Source organism: Pleurodeles waltl, chromosome 2_2, assembly GCF_031143425.1.
Source record: "Pleurodeles waltl isolate 20211129_DDA chromosome 2_2, aPleWal1.hap1.20221129, whole genome shotgun sequence".
Lineage (NCBI taxonomy): Eukaryota > Metazoa > Chordata > Amphibia > Caudata > Salamandridae > Pleurodeles > Pleurodeles waltl.
In genome coordinates, this window is record NC_090439.1 from 122,903,692 (window position 1) to 122,916,208 (window position 12,517).

Here is a 12,517-nt window from a genome sequence, read left to right on the forward strand (position 1 = left end):
GTTAGGAACATACCTTTTAGTTTAAGAGACAAAGTTAAGGTGGAACTTCAGAGACTAGAATTGGAAAATATTATTGAGAAGGTGGAAGCTGCAGAATGGGTTGCCCCAATTGTAGTTGCTTCTAAAGCCAACGGAGATATTAGGCTTTGCATAGACTTGCGAAATTTGAATAAAGAAATAGTTGAGGACAGATTTCCCTTACCTAACATTACAGAAATGATAAGTTCTTTGGGCAATGCCCGTTTCTTCACTACTTTGGATCTCAGCTCAGCTTATCATCAGGTTTCACTGTGCGAAGAATCTAAATTGTTGACTTCATTTATCACTCCTTTTGGTGTTTTTAAATTCAACAGGATGCCCTTTGGGTTATGTTCGGCGGCATCCGTCTTTCAAAGACTGATGAATGGGTTATTAGGTGATTTGCCTTTTGTGAACTTTTTCAGGACGATGTTCTTGTTTTTTCAGATACTTTTGAACAGCATAGAACATCTGTCAGGAGTGTGCTTAACATTTTCCGAGACAAGGGGATAACTTTAAAAAAAGAGAAGTGTAAGTTTTTTAGAACAGAAATCTCCTATCTTGGTCACATAATTTCTGCGGAAGGAGTAAAGCCTAAAGAGGAGTTAGTTCATACCATTATAAAGCTAGCAGCACCTGAAAGTAAATCTGATGTACAGTCCTTTTTGGGTATGGTGGAATTTTATGCTAAGTTCATTCCTGATTTGGCTAAAAGAACTTGTGCTATTAGGAGTTTACTTAAGAACCGATCTGAATTTAACTGGGATTCTGAGTGTCAGAGGGAATTTGAAGATTTAAAGATGGGTTTGTCTTCAGCTCAATTTCTTAATAGTTTTCAACCAGGTCTACCTTGCTCAATTACCACGGATGCATCTGAGAAAGGATTAGGATGTGTTTTAAGACAGTTTAATGAGGACAAAGTTAATACAATTGCATTTGCGTCTCGTAGTTTACGTGGTGCGGAGTGTAAATATTCGACTATCGAAAAAGAGGCATTAGCAATTTTCTGGGCTGTAAGAAAATTTAAACAATTTCTGTGGGGAGTCAAGTTTGAAGTATGCACTGATCACAAACCTCTACGTGAGATCTTTGAGAAAAAGGGGTTGGATAATGTTTCGGGTCGAATTTGTAAGTGGATTGTTGGATTACAGGATTACCATTTTGAGGTGAGGTATGTTCCGGGGTGTGAAAACAAAGCAGCGGACTGTTTATCTAGAATGAAGAATGTTGATTGGGATGGTTATGACTCTGATGATTCCTGGTGGGTTGACGAGGATGTTAAGGTATGTGCTGTCACTGACGGGTGTGTTACAGAGGATGAATGGTTACAAGGAATGAAGGATGATGTAAATCTTTCCCGTGTCAGAGATTTACTTTTGGATGGACGGGCCTTAAAAAAAAATGAGAATATGAGTGAGAATTATAGTAAAATTTGGCATGAATTGTCCATTCAGAATGGGATAGTATTGAGAGGAGAAAGGTTAATTCCTCCGTGTAACTTGCGTGAGCGCATCATGGATTTTGCCCATAGTGGTCATCATGGGATTTGTAAAACTAAAGAAAGACTGAGAGGAGTATACTGGTGGCCGGGTATGGACGTAAATATTGAAAGAAAAGTACGTGATTGTGTGGAGTGTAATGTTGCAGATAAGTCGTTGAAAGTTAGAACTCAACCTATGATACTCAAGAAAGCTCCTAACGAAGTATGGGACTCAGTATCTATTGATATCTTAGGACCATTGAACTATAAATCACATTCAAAATTTGTTGTAGTTCTTATGGATGAGCTTTCTAGGTGGCCAGAGATCATGATCTCTTCAGAAGTGTCCTCTTTGACTGTGTTAGAATTTCTCACAGATGTTTTTAGTAAAGAAGGTAATCCCAGGTCCATTTTGACTGATAATGGGGTTCAATTCACATCTAAACTTATGCGTGAGTTTTTGAGTAAAAGAGGGATTTTGCATAGAAAGAGTGCCTTGTACCATCCTGAGACAAATGGGATGGTGGAACGTTTCAACAGGACATTAAAGGAGACCATTCAATTGGCAAATCAATTAGGGTGTGATTGGGAATTCATGATTAAGAAGAAGGTGGAGGAATATAGGTTTACTCCACACACTAGCACTGGCCAATCCCCTTTTGTCATGTTCAAGAAACGTATACCACATACTATGGTGTATCCTCCGTGGGTTAAAGTTTATACTAAGGAGCAACTCAATTATGAAGGTAGGAAAGATTCAGCAAGGAGCAAACATTTGTCGTGTCAGGAAAAAAGAAAACAAGTGTATGATTTGAGGAAATCTGTAAAAGAGTTACATTTTGAGGTGGGTGATTTTGTAAAGGTCAAGTTACCTGGGAAAATTACAGGAGGGCAATCTCACTTTAGTAGAGTTTTTAAGGTTGTTGAAGTTTACAGTGGTGCTGTTAAATTAGATAATGGTCGTGTGTGGAATCTCAATAGAATTGTCAAAGTCAAGTAATGTAGATGGATATATTTTTACTTTTCTGGAAGAGGAAGGTGGTGTGGTATTGTGTTAAGAATAAGTAAGGAAAAAATAACTTTCATGTATTTAAAATGTATCATATTACTTGTGTAATTGTAGTTCATTGTTTTACTCTTTGTTTATTTGTAACATGTTACTTGGTTTCTTCCGGCCGCCCCTGCTCCATCAATGGGACTGTTTAGAATGTTGGTCAGGACAGTTGGAGAAGGAGCAGAGCAGGAGTGGCTGGAGTTTCCTTTTCTGAGTGGAGAATTATTCTTCAATAAATACGGATTACTGTTTCCTGGTTTCCTGCATCCAAATTACTTCAGGGCCTTGTGCCCTGTGTGCTTCATCCTGGCAAGGAGGGGGTGAGTGGATGCCTTCTTCCACTGGTTCTGGAGGGGGCCTTGTGCCCTGTGTTCTTCATTCTGGCAAGGAGAGGGTAAGTAGGTGCCTTCTTCCACTGGTTCTGGAGGGGACCTTGTGCCCTGTGATGTAGCACTTGAGTGCAAGGTCACAGTCTCTCACCTGGGTGTCATACCCATGAGATTTGCAGTGGGCAGGATGCATGACACTCCAGGGAGACAGGACTACAGTCCATCTGCTGGCGGTGATGGCTGCACAGTGGTGGCAGTGCTGGTGGTGGTGCTGCCAGTGGTGGGGGGAGGCTCCAGCCCTTCCCCTGCAGCCTCGGATGGTTGCCCACTGGGGCTGCTGCTGCTGGCAGTGGTGCTGGTTGCGGTGCATGTGGCGGTGCTGGCAGCAGTGCTGGTGGCAGTGCTGCCAGTGGTGGGGGGATGCTCCAGCCCCTCCCTTGCAGCCTCCGGCGGCTTCCCACTGGGGCTGCTGGCAGTGGTGCTGGTGGTGGTGCTGCCAGTGGTGGGGGGTGGTTCCAGCCCTTCCCCTGCAGCCTCGGATGGCTGCCCACTGGGGCTGCTGCTGCTGGTGATGGTGCTGGTGGCGGTGCATGTGGCGGTGCAGGTGGCAGTGCTGCCAGTGGTGGGGGGAGGCTCCAGCTCTTCCCCTGCAGCCTCGGATGACTGAAGCGCCAGGGTTGCGGTGGGGGCTCAGATCCTGTCACAGCACCAGGCCACCTGTCCCTCCTGCCTGCAGGGGCAGGCCCTTTATCCTTGCCCTTGGCAGCTGGTGGTTCCTCCTTGCCCTTGGCAGCTGGTGGTGCCTTCTTGCCCTTGGCAGCTGGTGGTGCATCCTTGCCCTTGGCAGCTGGTGGTGCCTTCTTGCCCTTGGCAGCTAGTGGTGCCTCCTTGCCCTTGGCAGCTGGTGGTGCCTCCTTGCCCTTGGCAGCTGGTAGTTTTTCCTTGCCCTTGCCCTTGGCAGCTGGTGCAGGCACACTGCCAGTGCTGATGGGTGTCTCCTTGGAGCCTCTAACACCTGCAGTAGCTGCCGAAACTACAGTGCCCGTGGACTGGGTGGCTGAGGTGCTGGCCTGGGTTCCTGCCACCCTGGCCCGAAGTGAAGAATGGATAAGGGGTAGGGAAGAGGTCAAGGATGGAGAGGAAAAGCTTCTTAGGGACACTGGGGCGGGAAAAGGGTGAAGGTTTGGAAGTGGAGGAAGAGGGAGTGGTTGTAGGAGGTGTCTGTCTGCTGTGTTTGGGCCCAGGTGCATGGGCTGGATGCTGTTGTGAGGTGGATGGCTGTTGGGTGTCTGAGTGCTTGCGTTTGGGTACTTTGGGAGGAGGGGGCGCAGACACTGTGGGAGAGGACGTAGGGGACGTGTGTATGGATGGAGGGTGGTGACTGCCAGTGAGGGGCGTGTACTGATAGGCGTGATGGTGGTAGTGGATGAGGATGTAGTGCATGCAGGTGTGAGTGTAGACGTTACTGGGAGGGAGGTGGACGAGGAGGAGGACGGGGACACAGTGGAGGCAGTGGATGCTGGTATGTCTGCTTCTGGATGGTGTTTGTGTTAATGCCTGTGGGATGATATGTGGTGCTTGTGTTTGCCTGAGCCAGTCCTGTATGTTGTCTTGGGTGCATGCTGGTCTGAATGTGTGCTCTGGATAGGTTGCGGTTCAGGGGAATGGGACTGGGTAGAGGAAGTTGGAGGGGGGAGGCTAGAGACAGGGACAATGGCTGCCATCAGGGAGGAGGCCAGAACCTGGAATGATCTCAGTTGGACCGCTACGCCAGAGTGAATGCCCTCCAGGAATGAATTGGCATGTTGCAAATGCCCTGCCAGCCCCTGGATGGCATTCACAATGGTTGACTGCCCTACAGAGATGGATCTCAGAAGGTCAATAGCCTCCTCACTTAGGGCAGCAGGGCTAACTGGAGCATGGCATGAGGTGCCTGGGGTGGAGGAGATGCCCACCCTCCTGGGTGAGTGGGCACGGGATATATGCTGAGGGGCTGCTGGGAGGGCGGTACTGGTATGGGGGTGGTGGCTGTACTTGTAGTTGGGGTGGCCACAGAGGTGTCCGCCACCACCAAGGAGCTTCCATTGGAGGAGGTATCACTTTCAGAACTGTTTCCTCAAGTCTCCGCCATGGTGCTCCCCTTGCCCTCCGTCCCACTGGTGCCCTCACGGTCGGTGGATTCAGCCTCCAGTGCCATGTGGGATGCAGCTCCCTCTGTTGTCGGTGCCTATGATCCTCTGCCAGATGATGCTAATGCACAGAAGGACAAGGTGACAAAACAAAAAGGGGGGGAGACACAGAGGATACACTTGGTCAGTGCCAACAACAACACCACCGTTGGCGTACACAACACACAGGGGACAGCCCTACACACTAGGTGATGCACTACCAGTCACAATGCTAGTCACCAGGCCATGGACAGTAATACCTAACACCAGTTGCAGCATACCTGAGACCCACAGATCCCTGTCCAGTAGTAGATGCCCACTAGCATGTTTGGGGGTGGAGTGCATCAGCCCCTGCCCAACATGGAACCTACCCTGCACTGTCCGACCTGGCCTAGGGGCACCCACAGGTGCACATCCCCCACCCAGAGACCACACCTCCACATGCAGGTAGTATACTGTGAACTGTACTCACACCCTTGTGGCTGCTGTGATGCCCTCAAGGGCTCATCCAGCTCTGGATAGGCCACTGCCAGTATGCAGAACATCAGGGGGGTCAGGGTTCAAAGGGCACCCCTTCCTCGTTGGGAGGCCATCCCCTGCTGGGCCTCCGCCATCTTCCTTGCCCAGCATCTCAGGTCCTCTCACCTTTGCAACAGTGGGTGCTCCACCTGCCATAGACCCCTAGGGTTCGCACGTCCTTGGCAATGGCACGCCATATACCCTTTTTCTAATGGGTGCTGACCTGCAGAAAAATGAAAATAGAAAAAGGTATCAGTCATTCCATCCACCCTGTTACACTCATGGCCCACCATATCCCTCCCATCCCCTTACGCACATACATTGCCCACCATACATGCAGCACGCTGCCCAGGACCCCTCAACCACCCCCCCATTACACGAGGCCTTCACTCAAAGCACTCCATGCATTGATGCCCCAATGCATCGTGCACACAGTGTACTCACCTGTTGGTCTGGATGCCCATAAACCAATCGGTACTGGGGTAGGACCCCATCCACAAGTCTCTCCAACTCCACAGCGGTGAAGGCAGGAGCCCTTTCCCCAGTGACTCAAGCCATGGTCGCTTCCAGACACAGGTCACAGCAGCACTTGCAGATAGCAAGTGAGTGAACAGATAGAAAATGGCGGTCACGTCCGGGCAGAGAGTACCGTCTCCACCAGCATACATCACCATTGGCTACTGTAACCCATAGGGCCCAATGATAACCAATGAGGAGTTGCACGGCGGTATTCGACCACCTCCCGCAACGGCGCACAGCGTCAGCGGCATTACATCATTTTCATCTGTCCCTCCACACAGGACAGGCGTCCGCCATTTCAGGGGGGGCAGGCCATGGCACCTAACTGCATCACAGCAGACATAAGCACATTTTGGGACTAAACATCAACAAACTCTTTCTAACACAATATGCAATGCATTGTACATTGAGGAAATGTTGAAAACTGACCAGATGCTCATTGTTTTGCCCCCTAGATTACAACCGCTGAGGATGATTAGGAGACGGAGCCATCCCCCGTGTACAGGCACGTGGTGGACTTGGCAACAATGGAGGACAGGCACATTATCCTCACCTACAGACTTGACAGGGCCACAATCCAAGAGCTGTGTCCCCAATTGGAGCCAGACCTGATCTCAGCTATCCGTCAGCCCACTTGGATCCCCCCTCTTGTGCAAGTCTTAACTGTGCTCCATTTCTTGGCAAGTGGCTCCTTCCAATTGACAGTGGCCATGGAAGCAGGAATGTCCCAGCCAATGTTCTCAAACGTGCTGACCAGAGTGTTGTCTGTATTGATGAAACACATGTGCAGCTACATCGTATTCCCCCAGGAGGAGGATTTGGTCACGGTGAAAGCTGACTTCTATGCAATGGGACATATCCCCAACATTGCTGGGGCAATTGATGGTACACATATTGCATGTGTCCCCCCCCACCAGAGAAATTAACAGGGGTTCAGAAATCGAAAGAATGTTCACATAGTTTGCCTGGCGGATCAGTACATCTCCCATGTCAATGCAAAGTATCCTGGGTCTGTGCATGATGCCTATATCCTGAGGAATAGCAGCATCCATATGTGATTGCTCAACTCCAGAAGCACAAGGTGTGGCTAATAGGTGAGCCCATGGTCCCCACCCAGTGTATGTTGGTATATGGGTGTGGGGTTGGCCCTAACGGTGAGTGTTTGGCTAACAGGTATCCCTCAATATTTGAAGGTGACTGGTTACCCCAACCTCTCATGGCTACTGACCCCAGTGAGGACAAGGGCAGAGGAACGTTACAATGAGGCACATGGGCGAACAAGACGAATTATAGAGCGAATCTTTGGCCTCCTGAAGGCTAGGTTTTGGTGTCTCCATCTAAAAGGGTGGTTCCCTGTGCTACTCACCCAAGAAGGTCTACCAGATCATCGTGGCATGTTGCATGTTGCACAACCTTGCCTAGAGATGCCAGGTGCCTTTTCTGCAGGAGGATGAGGGTGGAGATGGGTGTGTGGCAGCGGTGGAGCCTGTGGACAGGAATGAAGAGGAGGCAGAGGATGCGGATGTGGACAACAGAACATCTATTATTCAACAGTACTTCCAATGACACACAGGTAAGACACTGTAACTTCATATTCCATTGCAGTTTTGTGTTCTAAATCTTCACTGGCAGGCTGCTGTTCCCATTACTATAGCCACTTACTGTACCCTTTGACGTGTCTCTTCACAGATATTTGTGCCCTACTCTGGCTCCTGGTGTATTGACTGCAGCACAATACAGGTCATACCTAGGTATACATTTCTGTTCAGTCTACTTGCAATGTCTACAGATTGTTAAAGGAATACATACTTAAATCATTTGACGTGCTACATACTTGTATTTTTTTAAGGGATGTTTATTTAATTGCTGAAAATTTAAAGGGAATGTACAGTGGGCTTGGGTGATGGTGGAGGAGAGTCCAGGATAGAGTCGAGTCTCTTTGTATCACAGGTGCATTATCCAAGGGGGCATAGGAAGTGGAGCAATGGCAGTTCAAGGTGGACAGGGTGACAGAGTAGGACACAAGGGTGACAATCAGGAGAGTCTTATTTCCTTGAGGGGGTCTTGGTAATGTTCTCTGGCTTCTGCCTGGATCGCAGGGACCGTTTACGTGATGGTTCTCATTCTGCAAGGGGACGGGTGCTGGTGGCCTGTTGTTCCTGTGGCGGGGCCTCTTATCCACTAGTGTAAGCGGAGGTGGATGGCTGTTCATCGGTGTGGCAATGTCAGGGGCCCGTTGGTGTGCCACTGCCTCCCTCACGGTGTTGGCCATGTCTGCCAGCTCCCCTGCAATGGTGACCAGGGTGGTGTGGATGTACTTCGGGTCCTCCCTGATCCCCAGGTACTGTCCCTCCTGCAGCCGCTGGGTCTCCTGCAAATTGGATAGCATCTATCCCATGGTCTCCTGCGAATGGTGGTATGCCCCCAGGACCCCTGCAAGTGCCTTGTGCAGTCGGTTCCCTGGGCCAGTCCTCCTCATGTCGCACAGCAGTCCTCCCAGTTTCCCTGTTGTCCTGTGCCTCTGTCCTCTGAACCGTGTGCCCACTGCCACTGACCCCAAGTCTCTGATCGTCCTGTGTTTGTGGGGTGGCCCAGGGTCCCTGTAGTGGTGGACACACTGCTGATTGACGTGTCCTGGGGTGGGTGCTGTGCTGGTGTTTCCTGAGGGGGGAGGCTCTGTGGTGGTATGGGACTGTGGCTGGGTAACCGACTGTACGGAGGTCCCTGATAGGCCAAGTTGCTCATCCAGATCCAGGTGAGCAGAGCTGCTGTCATGACTGTGGACCTCTTCAGAGGGGGGACTGGTTGTTGCTGGCACCTCCTCTCCGGTGACGTTGGGGGTGGGACCTGTGGGGATGTTAATGCAGTGTTAATGTTTCTGGGTGTGACATCTCGTGCATGGGTGTGTTGCCCTGTATGGTTGTGAGTGCCCTGTCAGCTTTGCCTTGTGTGAGTAATTATTTTGTGGGCTAGGTGGCTCTCTCCAGTGTTCATGCTGTGGTGATGGGTGTCCATGCAGGGCTGTGAGTGATGTCCATGCATTGATGGTGCATGCAGTACTGGGTACTGGGATGGGTGGGTTGTAATGTTGGGGTGTATGTGAGGTGATGGGGGTGAGGGTAAAGGTGGGGGTAGGTGATGGCATGCAGGTGGGGGGGTGAAAGTAGTAAAGAGTTGACTTACCGGAGTCCAGTCCTCCTGCTAGTTCTGCCAGGCCCTCAAGATGCCGTATTGCCAAGACTTGCTCCTCCCATGTTGTAGGGGAGGAGGTAGGGGGTCCACCGCCAGTCCACTGTACAGCTATCTGGTGTCTTGCAACCACGGAACACACCTTCCCCCGCAGGTCGTTCCACCGCTTCCTGATGTCATCCCTTGTTCTGGGGTGCTGCCCCTCGGCGTTGGCCTTGTCCACAATTCTCCGCCATAGCTCTATCTTCCTTGCAATGGATGTCTGCTGCAGCTGGGATCCAAATAGCTGTGGCTCTACCCAGATGATTTCCTCCACCATGACCCTTAGCTCCTCGTCTGAGAACCCGGGGTGTCTTTGTGGTGCCATGGGTGTAATGTGTGTGGTGTGTGTGAGGGTGTGTGGGGTGATGTGTTGGGGTGTGCTGTGAGGTGCGTGGATGGTGTATGGGTGATGATGTTCTGTGGCTCTGGTTCTGTGGGTGCTCTTGGTGTGTCTCTTTCTCAGTTGTCAATTTCTTTGTGTCGTAAAGGGTTCTGGGTAATGTGGGTGTGTGTCTTATGGTGGTGTGGGGGTGTGGGTGTGGTGTGTGTATGTGTATCAGGTGTGTGTTGTTTGAATTGTCCAATGTGGTGTTGCTTTAAATGTGTGTGTGTATTTTGAGGGTGCCGGTATGTACCGCCAATGGTTTACTGCAGTTGAATGTCCGCGGCAGTGATCCGAAGGTCATAATGCTGTGGGCATAGTTCTGTTGGCGTAACGGTGCGGGTTTTGGTACCACCATTTTATCACTGACCTTTGGGCTAGGGGACTTGTGTTTGTGTCGGTATAGTGACGGATTGCTGTGTGGGTCATAATATGGATAGCGGTGTACCGCCGAGGTCGCGGTATGCTGGCGGCATTCGGAATGGCAGTAAGCGGGACTTACCGCCAATGTCATAATGAGGGCCTTTGTGTATGATCTGGTGCCTTGGACTTGGACATTTCATAGTTATTGATCAACAAAATGTATACAAACTATTGTACTATTAACTGAAGACAAACACTAAGGGGGTCATTACGACCTCAGCGGTGTTTTTGCAAGACCGCAGAGGGACCGCCGTGCGGAAGACCGTCTGTGCAGGCGGTTTGCCGCTCTGCGTATTATGACTGTTGGCTGCTCTCCGTTGTTATTCCGACGGAGAGCCGCCAACAGCCATACTTGCGGGCGGCGGGGAAGTGGAGGTTGCTCCACCTCCACCGCCACGCCAACAGAACACTGCCCAGCGAATCACTATTCATTCGCGGTGTGGTGTCAGCAGAGCTGCCCCCATGGCTCCCGTCCCCTCCCGGAGGATCGACGAACCAGGTAAGTCGATCGTCCGTTAGGGGAGGGGGGGTGGGGGGGTGTTGTGTGTTGTGTGCGTGCATGGGGTGTACGTGTGTGTATGTAGAGGGGGTGTGTGGGTGTGTGTATGCTTGCGGGGGTGTTGTGTGTATGGGAATGAGTGTGTGTATGGCTGTGGGTATGGCTGTATGGATATGTGGGTGTATGTTTGAATGTGGGTGTGCATGTCTGACTGTGTGTGTGGATGTAGGCATGTATGTCGGGGTGTGTGCCTGTGTGTGTTGGTGGTGTCTGCATGCGTGTCGGGTGTGTGTGAGTAATGTTATGTTGGGGGTCGGGTGGGGAGGGGGCGCTGCCACCTTTTGGGGGTGGCAGGGGCGGTTGGGGGTGTAGGGGAGGGAGTCAGGTGGGGGTGGGGAGACCCCTATTAGTGCCAGGGAAGGAATTCCCTGGCACTGGTAGTGCTTAATGCCATGGATTTCATGGCGATTGAAACCGCTGGAAATCCACGGCGGTAAGCTGGGTCCAAATACCGCTGGCGGTATACTGATGGCCGCCGGGCTGGAGACCCAGGTCTCCAGCCCGGCGGGCGGGACGGAGAACCGGCGGATGACCATGGCGGTAACCGCCATGGTCTAATTCACCAAGGTAAGACCGTCAGCCTGTTGGCGGTCTTACTGCCAGTTCTCCGCCATCCGCCAAGGTTGTAATGACCCCCTAAATTACTACAGAGTGTGCCTCTATCTATGCAGCTATGAAGATGTCTCAACTATCACTTCTGTTTGAGTTCTTGCTTTCTCTCCTTCTACACCAAGAGTTCAAAAGCCACTCTATGAGCTATCCGAAAACTGGATTTGTTAAACTGTCTGCAGCTCTTCACCCCTTTCTTCTTGTTGTTCTTGCTGTTGTGCCACTTGCGATGTTGCTCCTTGTACCTGTGCGACTTGCACAGATTTCAGTGATACAATCACCAGTGCTCTTGGTTCTTGCACATAGAGAACTATTTCTTCATACAGATTTTTTCTTCTCTAGGTTTGTGAGGTGTGCACCCAGTTTGGTATTTTGGAACATGTTCATGATTAAAATCACCTGGTAGGGGCCTATCCACCTCGGCTCCAGCGAGGACTTTCTCACATTCTTTCTGATCAGCACCCATTCACCAGGGCTGATGTTGTAGCACTGCTCTTTATGCCGATTTGCAGTGACAGCTTCAACCTGCCAAGCAACAGAATACACCACAGAAGCCAATCCTTTGCAGTAATCGAAAGCCATGTCATCTGTTATGTTCATAAGTGCAGTTGCAGGTACTCGAAGGCAACCTCATGGCTCGTCCCATCCGTATTTTGTGGTTAGATAAACCTCTCTTCCTTTCAGGTTTACTTTGAAGGCTCATCAACACCTCATTGCAAAGTATCAGGCCATTGCAGTGAAGTCAATTGCCAATCAGTAATTCATTGTTCGATTGAGTTGCTTGATTATTCCAGAAGCCTCTGATGGATAGCTACAAATCAACTTCTGCTCCAGTTATAATGCTGCACACAGCTCCTTAAGAATCTGTTGTTAGAGTGAGTCCCTTGATCTGACTACATAGAAACCGGCAGTCCATACTTTTGTACTAGCAATTTAGGTTCAGTGATACTATCAGGATTCCACCTATTGAGAGAAAATGCAGATTATAAACAGGATGTATCTCAGACCATTGCAAACAGGCATTGTGATAAAGTCCATTTACAACCTATTGAAGAGACCACCTGAGCTCCCTACGTGCCTCAGTGCAATAGGTAGTTCTTCCCTACATTCATCTGTTGGCATGTTACACAATAGTGACACAAATCTTCTGTATGCATCCTGAATCTCCGGTTAAACCAGTTCTCTTTAAAGTGTCTGACCACTGCATGCCAACCTAAATGTGTAGG